Source organism: Dicentrarchus labrax, unplaced genomic scaffold (assembly GCF_905237075.1).
Source record: "Dicentrarchus labrax unplaced genomic scaffold, dlabrax2021, whole genome shotgun sequence".
Taxonomy (NCBI): domain Eukaryota; kingdom Metazoa; phylum Chordata; class Actinopteri; family Moronidae; genus Dicentrarchus; species Dicentrarchus labrax.
The window spans coordinates 4641953-4655688 of NW_026136713.1; positions in this window are offsets into that span (position 1 = coordinate 4641953).

The window sequence follows — 13736 nt, forward strand, 5'->3', positions numbered from 1 at the left end:
TTTTGAGTTTATTCTTATATATAAGATATGATGCTCAGAGAGGCTGGTTGTAAAAATAAGTGCACCTGCACAAGAAAAGTTATCTACTTCTAAGTTTTTGCCCATTCTGGTTTGAAGGGCATTATTTCTTCTCATCTCTACCTTCTTTTGTTGTTGCTGTACCCGAGGCTGGTCTTAGAACCTTACATAAGGGCATTTGTGTCTTTCAAAAGCCAATTAAGCCTGGCTCTCAGCCTGGCTAAGGACACAGCATCGCAGCATCACACTTACCTTGGAAACACACGAGGGGATGATGTTAATGATGTTTAATTGGTGAGGCAGTTGGTGTGTGCTGTTGCTGCCATTGTGGGTACACAAAATATTTGTGTCTGTTTGCCACTTGCCTCGATCCATATATTAAGTGGTTATACAACACTCTACAGAGAGGAGTTTTCATCTCCATCTTCGCCAGATAGAGAGCTCTTGCCGCCAGGACTGAAGGTTCCTCCCAAAAGCCCAGTCAAGCATTCTTAATGCGCCTCCACTGGGCTATTTGGCGGCGTGCTCTCTTCCCCCGTTGCTCTGAGAAACAAAGGTTTATTATTACACATGATTTGCTCTCATCGGCCTCCTTCATCTCCTACAGGCATTGCATTTGAAAAATTAGCGTTCATGCACTTGTCAGCATACTAGTCCTTGTACCTAAATTAATAATGGGGAATGAGTATGTTTTGCCTAGAAGCTCCTACAAGGCTTTCCTTCCTCATGCATGTATCCATTATTAAAAGCATTGGTTTGAAAGGGAAGAGGGTTTCATGGGTGAAAAGTAAACTATCTGTCGTAGGAGTAGAGTTGTTTGCATGTTAAATACAGTATGTAACCTCCAACCCACTTAGTTTGTAGGCTTCTGTCAAGCGTGATTAGGAAGGAGAGTGAATGCTGGTGCTCTAATGCAGTGCATAACTTTTTTATATGTAGTCATAGCAATGTCTCAGAGCAAAGATCAGGGCTGCCTCTCTTCTTATGAGATATTTTTGTTATGATAATGTTACTGATAAATGAGGAACAGCAAATCCTTACTTTTCAGCCTCTGCCTGCTCAATGGCGCACTTGGGATCATGAGAGATGTTGCCTGTGCCGAGTTGTGCATCAGTACACTTCCTCTCCGCACTGTAAGACTTCATCTCAGCAGAACATCCCTGATGACAAACTCTAGCACACCTCACACCAGCCTCTCCACTCTCACTCGTTCGGTCCCTCTCTTGTTCTCCCGACATGAACAAAACACTAATGTGGTGCATTATTTTCTTTCAGAAGCTGCTTTCTGTCTAGCGTTTCCTCCCAACTGAGATTCCTACGCGTTGATTGACTGGAGGCACTCACGATTTATCTCTTTTACAGCTGTTTGTGTGTGAGCGAACGTGCACGCACAAACATGCTTGTGATTGTGCATCAGGTTCTCTGGCGTCACACAAGGAGGTAAACACAGACTAATTAAATCCAGCAGCAGTCCCTGGTGAATGCTGCTCTCCATTCACTGTTGTCTTCTCATCGCTGTGACACAGTGAGGAGCCTCCTCATTAATTCAATTCAAGGTGAATGCAAGCGAAAGCTATTCAAGGGTGTGATTTACCTCACCAGCAGTGGCAGAGCCGTGGGATGACTCCCACCTTGTGAAGTCTCTGGGAGAGATGTTTGAAGATGTCCTTGGGCATCTGCTAATGTTAAGCTTTAGCAAATACTGAGCCTGAATTTGAAATAGAATGGCATTTCTTAAAATGAGTTCCTAAATCCATTTATATATTATTCACATCACGTGTAAGATAAGTATAATTGGATGTAAGGAGATAACCAGGTTCTTTTGGGTGATATCATGATGCTCGAGATACCCTTAATTACCTTTTCCTCTCATGTTGCTTCCTGGAGGCATACTCATCTACTTAATTATGATTATGTCCTCCCTTGAGCGAGCAGGTGAGAGGATGCTGGCTGTGTATGCAGTGCGTGTGGTCCTAAACAAGATACACGATCACCCCAGAAAGTGGAACACAGAGAGGCATCACTTCTGAGCTTGTCCTCATTGGTCATGGACCAACAGGTTTGCAAGTTAAAGAGGGTGCACACTCTCTGTCACCAGATCAATCACTACATACCCAGATCTTAACCAGCTCAAAAAGCTTATTGACATGAGGTGGTGAGTCAACAGCTCCTCCTATTGAGCGCACCAGCAGCTACACCTTACACTACATGTTTTTTCAACCAGCACTGGGGGGGTGATTTGCTCTGACAGCGGGTGTATGGCCACAGTGCTGGGGGACATGTTCATGCAGGTTTCTTTCTCAATAAAAGCTCCATGGTCCTCATTAATTTATATATGCATAAAAGCTTCTAAAATTTACTCTATTTCCAGGGAGCCAGTACTGTAGCACAGAGATGCAGTACAGATCCAGAAACACTTGCCTGCAGGCACTTGGAATGACATCTTAGACAACAACTATGGAATATTAAAACTAGAACTAAAGAGATTTCTATTTCTTTCAGGATTATTAGTTTGGCAGGTAGCAAATCATGTTTTGTACAATATTTTTTGTTTACTGCGTTTCGGTATGCACAGAGAATTGCATGCACGTTTAGCCTGAATGAATGGCAAGTGTTGGAATAATTGCTTTACACTGCTCTCTGGGGTGTCTGGGCACAGGATATTAAGCTGCAGATTTCAGTGGTGTATGACACACAACGCATCTCACTGTTTCCACCCAATTTCTCAGTCTGACTCTCTCCTTTTTTCCTCTCTACTATACATAGATCTTCATATAAAGTAGGAAGGCACAGCAGTGAATGCCCATAAGGTATTTGCACTCAATAAGCAGGCTCTGCCACATCAAATACCCAGACTCCACAGGTGAAAGGAAGGGTTTTAGAGGGGGAGTCTCTCTCTGCACTTCAGGAAATGTAACCATGGGATTCTTCTAAAAAATCTTTGCTGTTTAATACTTTTCACTGGTAAGAAAATGTCTTGGCCAAAGATCATCCTGCTGTCAGGTCCAGCAGTAGTATTTCTGGCCCATTAGTTGGTGAAACCAGTGGGCCTGATCAGTGTGTTTGATCCTAAATGCCAGCACAGTGAGGCTCATGCCAGGTTAGATGGGATACTGAAACTCTCTCCTAATGAGCGATGGCCACTCTTCATGCTGTTATGAATCGAGTGACCTTTACCAAAGAAGAATTGCTTCGCACCGACAGCAATTATCTGCACAGTGGAAACTGATTTGAGAAAAGTTTTATTTTTAGACATGAGAAGTGCTTTGGCTGGCATCAGTTCTTTAACATGTTCTCCAGCATATAAGTTCTGTCCTTAAACACAATGAAGTATTTATTATGTTTGGCAGCAGAGCTGGCAAAGCATTCCCGAGTGGTGTTTTCAGTTAAGTGGTTATAGGACTTTCATTAAGTTCTTGTTGAACTGCAAACACCTGAAGGCCTGCAGGGGATGCATGGCACCACAGGAGGTTGGGAGGGAGAACTGTGAGCTTGAGCCCAAAGGGACAACACATTCATGCTTACAAAACCAGGTTTGTGACGTAAATACAGGAGGTAATAAGGTTGGGCGATGATTGGTGGCAGTATGGGCACAAATAAAGTCTCAAACACAGATTTAATTAGTACATTACCTTGTTCTGCTTTATCAAATCTGATGTCATTTTCACAATAATTTACCAGTTATTTAACCAAGATCATTGCATGTGTCTACATGGCTAAAGAGGGAGGAAGACATGACGCCAGAAAAACAAATAGAAGATCTGACAATGACTTGGTGTCCGATTAAACCTCTTCCTGGAGTTACATCTTCAACTCGGGATGGATGGATGAGACATGGAGCAGAATATCAGATGAGCTCACTGGACCTGGACCCAGAATCACACAGAGGGGCTCGATCTGATCAACGCTGGAGGTGGAGTGGAGACAGGTGAGGCGCGTCAAGGCAGCGCTCAAATGACAGCTGAAAGCAGCCCAGACATGACCAGTTTTACATTTTGACAGCAACAAGATGATTGGTTAAAGGAGGCCGTGGTCGAACAGTGACAATCAGCTGATTGAGTCGACAGCATGGGGAATATGCATTTATATGGAAAGGTCGGAGCATGAAAAGTCAGCTTCAATGAACTTTGGTTATGCCTTATTTCACACAGTTGAACTGCATTATAACTATGTTATTATTGTACAGTCCTCGCAATACTAATACTGTGCCCCTCTAATCACTGACTGTTGTTTAAACTGTATAAACAAATTATAGTCAAAGGTTTAAATATATATGACTTGTGTAGGAACTGATGCATTTAATGTACTATCATCATCCCACTGAGTCTAAAACAACAGTATGTTTACAAAGTCACAACATGTCCCTTGAGCTCATTGTGATATAAGAGCAGAAAGGCTGCAGCTCATTATCTGTCCTCTCAGGACTAAAACAAATGTAGCGTAATTCTATGCTTCCGTAAATGTCTCATTTTAGGTAATGAGGCCAACTATAATCCAGTAACTAACTTTAACTACATTTACTCAAGTACTGAACTAGCTTGAGTCTTTTCCTTTTCGTGCCACTTTCTATTTCTACCCCAGTGTGTCAGAGGGAAATGTACTTTTTACATCACTACAATTAGCTGACAGCTTTAGTTACTAGTTACTTTACAAATTCATTTATTGTTTTTGCAGACAAATGATGATTTGTTTTGACTTTAACAACCCAACAGTATATACGAGTACAGCTGAAATGGTTAGTCGATTAATCAATTACCCAGTTGAGCAGATGAATCCATAATGTAAATAATCATTAGATGCATACCGTATTATAATAATAAACAATAACAGTCCACTATTTTTCTGTGTTGAGTACTTTTAAAACTTTAAGTAAGCAACATTTTCCTGATTACTAAGTTACATAACGTTACGTTACTTTTACTCAAGTAAAATGTTAAATTTAGAACTTTTACTTCCAGAGTACAGTGTAACGTTACTTTAACTGACTGTAAGTAACGGACCTGAAGGCCTACTTTACCTCCAATACTCACCTTTTAGAAAACACAGTGCTTTTTTTCCAAGTCAGGACCTTTTATAAAAACGATTATTCTAATATTTCCGAAGGTTTAAAAATGAATAAGGCGGCCATGTTTTTATCTTATCCCGTGAGCGGCGCAGTAGCGGTTGCCATGGTAACCTGTTAAAAGAGGCGCGGTGTCGGTGATGTCGACGTTATGCTAGTCCGGCTCCATGTAGGGTCTTCTGTATGAGTAAGTAGGAGATTGTTTGCTCTACCGTCATCCACTATGTATTGAGAATATTGTCTTGTATTGAATATATATATAAGTAAGGTGTTTGTGAGCCAGTTGAAGGACCCACTCCCACTGAGTATGTGGACATTTACAGAAGGGTTGAGTTGTTACAAAGTTTAACATCAGGTTATAATGATGTTTCTTTTTAAATGTCAGTGGCCATGGAAGGTTTTCTTTTTGTTTTTTTACAAAAATGGCACAGAATGTACAGACCAATCCAATCCAACTTTATTTGTTAAGCACTTTAAAAACAACCAAAGTTGACCAAAGTGCTGAGTGCAGACGCCACTTATAGTTTGTAGAAAACAATAACACAACACCACTAGCAGTAGATTGACAGATATTCATGTTCCCCACAGGATGAGTCGTAATGACATTGGAAATCCTTTAACTTTTAACTTTCAATATGAACAAAAAGGCCTACCTGCAAAATAAGGACGTTCCCACTGTAGCCTCATTTGTCCTTGTACTACCTACCTTAGTGGTGGTAACAAAGATAGTAAACATGGTTTTAAAAAAAAGCATGTTAGCATTGTCATTATGAGCATGGTTGCATACTGATGTCAGTGCTGAGTTTAAAGCACAGCCCTGTGTCATTAAGTTCTCTCTTTAGTTATTGTGTAAAGTCGATACAAGAGGCTCACTAACTACTCACGTTAGCTAGTTTGTAACTAAATCAGCTACTAAAACCAGTTGCACCACACTTACTTGGTTAGTTAAGTCATAACCAAGGCAAGTGGCCAATCAGTGGTCAAAGATATCACTATGGTTACTGTGTGTAATGGCTTTCTAGCTTTTATTATAGTAATTCTGAAGTCACAACATAGTAAAAATTTACCTTATAACTAGGCTAAGTTTGAACTTACAGAAAGCTGGTGCAACCGGCTGCAGATAACAAAGAGAAGCCCAATTTTTATTTTCCATCACCTAGCAACAGTTTTCTCATGAATTAAACCTCTTCAGTGCGAGGCATATCCTGTAACCGACCTCCACCTGTTGAAGGTACTACCTCAAGATACGTTCAGTGTATATATATATATATATATATATATATATATATATATATATATTTCATACGTTAGTTATCTTTCATCATCATATACAACCATATACGATATAGTAACCATAAAGTAAGAGGAGTCTTTCTAGTTTCAGTGACCCTGGATGAACCATAGAGTTGAGTGAGTCAGTGTCATTAAAACTGCATCAGTCTTCAGTTAATGTCTTTTGATTCCTTGCTGCACAGCTTGATCAAGATCCCAAGGATACATTCTAGCAAAATCAACAGTGACAGCCCCTGAGCTTTCGCTCAATGCATGACTGACCCCTTATTAAACCTGATTGATTGTCAACTTGTGAGCTCTGTTCCCCAAGTTACTGTCAGGGATTTTGCGGTTCCTCCGAAGAAGCAGCAGAATCTCAAACAGGAGGTATAAAGATACCAAAACAACTGAAACAAGCTGTGAACATTGCTTATAATTTTTAATGAGGCAGGTAGCTGAGTAGGGAGTAGTAGCTGGGACATTTCTAGTTTTTCAGATTAGGTGTGACTCAGTAAGTTTGAAATGACTCATTGAAAGGAGGGCTGAAGCAATTCATTGATTAGGAGTTTGACAGAAAATTAATCAAAAATGAATCACCATCAAATCTTAAAACTTGGTTTAAAAATGTGAATAGTTGATGCTTTTTCTTCGTCTTCTGGGACAGAACATTTTTATATTTGTTGGACTGCTGTTTGAATGTATTAGGGCTCCTTTTCATTTTTAACTATTTTTTAACATTTAATAGACAAAACAATGATTCATTAAAACAAAATCAGTAATGAAAATAACCATTATTATCATCTTTGTGACTGCACTTTATTGAAGAAGATTTACTTCATTCAATTGTTACACACACACAGGCCCAAAATACAATCAAACACACGCAGGGTTCATCCACATGCAAATATTGGACAGATAGTGGAGTTCTGGGGTGAACTGGCACCTCTCCAGCTACCTGTCGACACTCCGTACTGTAGTCCATGCTGGACTTTAACCGGCCACCCTCCAGTTCCCAGGCCAAGTCCCTACGGACTGAGCCGCTGCCGCCCTTGTGGCCTTCTGTTTACTTTCTGCCTAGCCTGTCTGGCAATGTTGTCACTTCACTGGAGAATATTCTGTAGTGAAGTGACAACATTGACAGTTTCCTCTAAGGTGTGTTCATGAGTCAGGGTTGTTTCTGAGAGGGTAAACATGAAAAACCAGGGAACTGACTCAACTACAGTTCACATATGCAGAGGAGTAATAACTGACAGAAAGGAAGATCTTGAAATGAAATTAAGCTGCACACAACAGCAACAAACACAGTGAACAATAAGTAAATTCATTTGGGGAAAAAATAAACCTGAGTCATGGACAAACGCGGTCGTTTATTGGAAGGGCACGTACTAATGCAGTGCAAGTCTGTTTCGTACTCTCACCCAAATGCCTGGTTTTGAGTCATCCCCATCAAATTGATCACAATTGTGGAGAAACATGACCTCTTGCGTGATTAATGCAAGTGTCTCCATATGAGAAGTCTGCTTTATGTCAGTTTCTGTGCACATCCAAGTCCTGCAACATGTGCACCAGTCTCTTCAGATGTATTATGTAAATAACAAGAAAGCTGCATTCTAATAAATGCCAAGTAATTAGAATGTGCAATGCTACTGAGTGATTTATGAATATTAATGGGATTTGACAACTCTCCACAAAGAAACAAACAAGCTGTGCTCTGCATTTATCTGCTGGAACATTTAAGGTGTCATCAAGGGAGAATGAATTTGCGAAGAACAGTCAGCTTTCCTCTGAATACTGTTAACAGCTATTGGCAATGTACCTTGCATATATTTCGCTGTTTGGCGATGTCATTTTCTTCCTCCTGTGGATAGCTGGTCAAACGTACGCAATGTAATGTCATGCAGAGATACTGCAGATACACTGGAGTTTAATGTGAGACATTTTCCCAGCCAGCTATCTACAATATCACTGGTAAATGTCGAGGGAGGTTTTTTGTCTCAGATAATTTTTTCTAGGCTCACCACTTTGCACCTAAGAGTCACTGTCATTGAAGTGGCAGAGAAACCAATTTACTTCGGACATAAGCCTCAATAGGCCAGAAACTGTCTACCCCGCAGGAAAGTTCACAGCACGGTGAATGACCATATGAAGATATTGTGTGAGAACTATGCAAAGGTGAACATTGAAAAATTCAAAATGTAGCTGTCAAACACTCAAGTCTACACTGTGAAATTTCAGGCGTGGAGCTTTCGAATGAGAAATCATTCCCACCTTAGATCCACTCCTAAAAATGGGCTCTGTCCAGACAGACCTCCCTCAGAACATCTCCATCAACGACAACACAGCCCTTCATTTCGTTATTTCTTTTTTCAATCAATTAGTTGTGCACTTCCAACTTTTACACAACGTATAAGCTACAATCTGAAGCAACGTAATACGTTTCATGATCAAAAAGGAGCAGGGAGAAGAAGAAATTCTCTATTACCTGCCCCCCTTCTACAAGTAACATGAATGGTCTAGCACATATGATACCAATGCTTTGAACAACCTGGATAGTATGTGTGTCTGCCTCAGAGCATATATTACACATCCTTAGTCAATAGATTGCACAAACCTGCACAGCTCTTTCATTTAAATGACTCATATTGTACGGATTTTTATAATTGCTTTTCACATTTTATTGTCAATTTTCTTTTTATGCTTCTTGACTTACATTACTAACTTTCTAGTTTTCTTTTTTTATATTTCTTTCATATATTTTATATTAATAAAATGTTCTTCTGTGATCATCATTAGTTGATCATCTCTGCAGTCTTTTAGGCAATAATCTGTTTTCAATTTAACTAAATTTCTCAGTTTAATTGACTTGTTCGTCCTTATTTAGAATTCATATTTCTCTCTTGTGTGTAGTGGATTCATATATTTACTGAATACATGTGGCCCCTACACCTCTACACAGTAACTTAAGTATGGTAAAATAAGTGGGATGTATTTGTTATTTAACTTTGTTCAGAATTGCTTCTGGACACTTTTGTCTTTAGATAAGCGTGAGGTTTACAAGGAAGCTTATGCTCTACAATTACATCCACATTATGCATTCAGATTTACTGCCAGCAGGCTTCACACTGTTGTCTGTTTTCCAAATAACTACTTAACCATTGAACTAAGCCTCTAATGCCATATGCCTGTAGTTTAGAAATATGATTAATTACAAATGTAGGTCAGAGGTTTAATAATGCACTCAGTAGTCCTATCAATGGCATCGGCTGATATATTGTTCTAGCTTTTCTTTACAATAACCAGAATCTCCTTTTCACTACATGTCCAAGATCATTTCACTGCAGTATTTTTCTCTCTCCAGTCCCACATTTACATACATCATGTGCTTAAATAGACTTGCAAGATTAGGCGCAACATTTACAAGAAAATTGATTAAACTCATTTGCCACCTCACCCAAATTTGTTTCAGTGCCATCACCATTAACAAATTAATCTGAAAAAGATTCAAGATTCAAAAAAAAGAAAAAAGCTATTCATTATCACACTATTAGGAATTTTCCATGTAGCTTTAATGTTTTTAGTACAATATTAACTCTAAGTGTGTCTCATTATCACTGTCAACTTATTTTTATAGGTCTTGTATTTCATTTCAGTGGACTTCTATATTTCATGAAATATATTAATTTGTTTTTTGTCTTTGACACACCATTAAAGGACAATTCTTGTTTTATATTGACGTGTAGATATATAATATGCTACATTCACCATCTCTATGTACTTCACTCCGATCCTCTTCTAAAATGTTATTTCTGAACTTTTTTATAGTCTTTGTTTGTAACCCAACAACTTTAGGCCTTTTTTCACTTCCTTATCCTCCTTAAGATGACAATCACACACTGTAAGCGGTCACTTGTGAGGCCCCCTTTGAGCAGTGTTCCCCACTGCATTTGTTAATACTGGTAGAAAAGTTGGTGTGATCACACTGTGCCCCAGACTCTAACTATGGCCTGGCAGTTATCATAACTGTCCCAAGAGGGCTGATAGCAAAGTCCAGATTCAGAGCATCGATTGCAGAAGTTCAGCAAATTTCCCAGCTCAGTAAAGTGAGAACCTGTGGATGATTTTCTTCACTATTTCACATGTGTTGCTTTTTTCTGTTAGTGGTGCAGAGGAGGGTGCCAGCGAGATTGCATCACTGCATTAACTCATTCAGAATACAGATACTGCAAGAAAAATCGAGGCAGAGTCTAAAAACTCTCATTTGCTGACAGTACAGCAACTATGCAGCAAGGGCTGGATAGAACTTAATTAGTCTTGTGTCTTCCTTATCAAGTCCTGTGAATTATGATGGAGTAAACCTCTTTGAGCAAAAGCCTGTACCAAGTGGTATGAGTATGCTATTAATGTTTCCCTTATAAATAAATCTTTGAAATTTTATTTAGCTTTATTTAATTTAACCTGAATAATTACAGTGTGGTGTGTGCACGTGTTTTCAACAGTTTAGCTGAATATAATGCCCAAGGAGATTAACTAACTTAAACATTTAGTGACGTTGTGACACTTAATTATGTTGTTCACAGTGGATGTTGCACATCCTGAGGATGTGCTATTTTCTACGACAGCGATGTTAACAACACTAAATCTAAACTAAACGACAAGCTGTTGTTTTGAATCAGAGTTTCAGCGACTTTTTCGTTGTGGGAATTTGGTGCATACACATCGGTAAATGTAGTTCACCCTCTGCAGTGGCGGGACAGCATTCCCCCTGTAGACAGTGTCCTGGACAGCTGCTCTGCTGCCACACTCAGTGATGGTTCCTCACTGTTTCCTATTTCTTTGTTTGTAACTTTCCCCTTTCCTGAGCTCTTCGACAAATCAACGTGACTGTCATTTTAATGTTTTTTTTAAGCCTTTTTTTAACTTTTCAACAAAGTGGAATCAATCATCCCACATAGGAAGCATATTTTGGCTTATCCAATTGGAAGTAATTTGGCAGTAAAGATGGGGAAAGAAGGAAGTGAATGTGTTTCTTGGCATTGTTTTGCCCAATTATGATCAAAACTGTACAGGAGATAAACAAGTCATCGCTGCACCTTTTAGCACACTTGCATCAAAACCCTCTAGTGCCACCATCAGGTCAGTGTTGATGGAAGACACATTTCACTTTTTTCACCTTTTTTTTGCCTGGCTGAGAAATGTAAATGAAACAATCTGTCTAGTGCCACCATTACTCCTCACTCCCATTTTTGCCTGTAATTGTAGACACCCCTTATGTTTCAGTATGTATGTTTTGTTCAAAATCTAATCAAGTGGGTGTTTATGCTATGTTACATGAAATTGATTTAGTCAAAGTTTGAAAGAGTGAAAAATGGTGGAGTATGTTCCACATTACTTGCTATAAAACTACAACATGGTGGACAGAATTGACATGTTTCAGGCAGATTAAAGCATTCAGAACCCACATATTTGTTTTTGATGATACATGTAGAGCACAGAACTAATTATCGCAGGACTACAGGCTCAAATCCATAGTGAAACTACATCAAAAGGCAGAATATACATGCATTGCATTCATGCATTATTTATGTAATACACCCACAGAATTGCACAACCTTTTTTGTGTTTGATGCTCTAATTGGCCACACATATATTTTATGGATCTATCTATGGAGCATAATGTGTGATCCTAATGATAAAAGTGATAACACTGTTTTCCTATTCATTGTGCACTCAGCACCGGAGCAGCTGCAGCCAGGTTGCTTCAGGGAGAAACTTCCGCCCCAACCCCAGATGCAATGTGTCTTCATTGGTTCTGCACTTAACCTGTTTTTTTAGGATTCCTTTATTGTTGCTGTGGTAGCAACATGGGATATGTAGCATGTATAATAATTGGTCTCGCTCATTAATCATGATGCAAGCATTTTAAAAATACTTTCTTATAGCAGTGAGGGAATGGATACAACTTCCCTGCTGTTCAGTCAGGAACAGTTACATTATTTATTGAAGACCATCTGACTGTGACGTATTTTTACAGCAAAAACAATTCTTTCTCCAGTGTTGAAAAATGACTCAGTGTATAAATAAGCCTCACTTTACTCATCTGGATGCATGTTTGCTGGCTGCTAAGTTACAACTGTATTGTTGTTTTGGATTAGCTTCATGTCCAATACTGTTGCAGAGGCTTATACATTGCCCTTGCTTGACTGCTTTGGCCCATTAGGAAGTCTCAGTGTAGCTGTTATTTGTATAGCAAGCTGGGCTTAAAGTCTTTATCAATTATGTGGGGACAGCTTCAAGTCACTGTAGAGAGGGTTCACTATTTATTGGCAGATATTTCTTAAGTCTAACTCCTCCATGCTCCTGTCAACAGAGTAAACAAAGCGTGGTCAGGATGTTGGAACTCTCCCAGCCAGTGACAGCCTTTTTAGCACCAGCAGCACAGCCTGATATTCACGACATCTGAAGCTTTAGTGTTTCTATTTCTTTTTGTTACTGGACTCCACATTTTTAATCATTGTCCTCTGTGGTAAAAGCTGTGCTATTGGGATTTGATTGACATTTTTAAACACCATGTTTTGATAAATTATTATTTCAAAATGTGTTTCATTATATGTAAACACGAGTGCAGTAGGTGATAAGTAAAAGAACAAGGGAGGTTCCTCAATCGTATGGGAACAAAGGTACATTTGTTAAAATATGACAGAATATGCACAGTATTCATTCAGGCTACCTTACTTTTGCATGCATGAATTGGTGCTACTTGCAGGTGTGTGTGTATATATATATATATATATATATATATATATATATATATATATATATACATATGCAGTCACCACTTGTTGTGACATGCAAATACAAGCACAAACACTGTTGAGTCTCAATACTATTTAAAAAAAAACGAAAAACAAAGAACACCGGTATTCAATATTGTATTTTATTTTGTATTCATAACATGAAAGAAGAAATATAACTGGGATGCATGTGCTGTTGTAAGTGCACATGTACTAAAAGTAAACATTTTCTTTAATTTCCCTTGGGATAAATAAAGTATCTATCTATATATCAATCTATATATCTATCTGTCTATCTATCTATCTATCTAAATCAGTAATCAGTCTATTGGTCAACGAAAAATAATTAGCATCTATATGATAATCCAAACAACACACTTGATGATCCCAGGTTCTCAAATGAGACAATTTGCTGTGTTTTCTCATCTTTAAATATAATATCTTTGGGTTTTGGACTATTGGTGAGACACAATAAGACATTTGATGACATCACCTTGGGCACTAGGAAATTATGATGGGCATTTTTCACTGTTAATTAAAAATATGAATTGATTGAACTAAATAATTATATATAATAATAAATAATCTGTAGA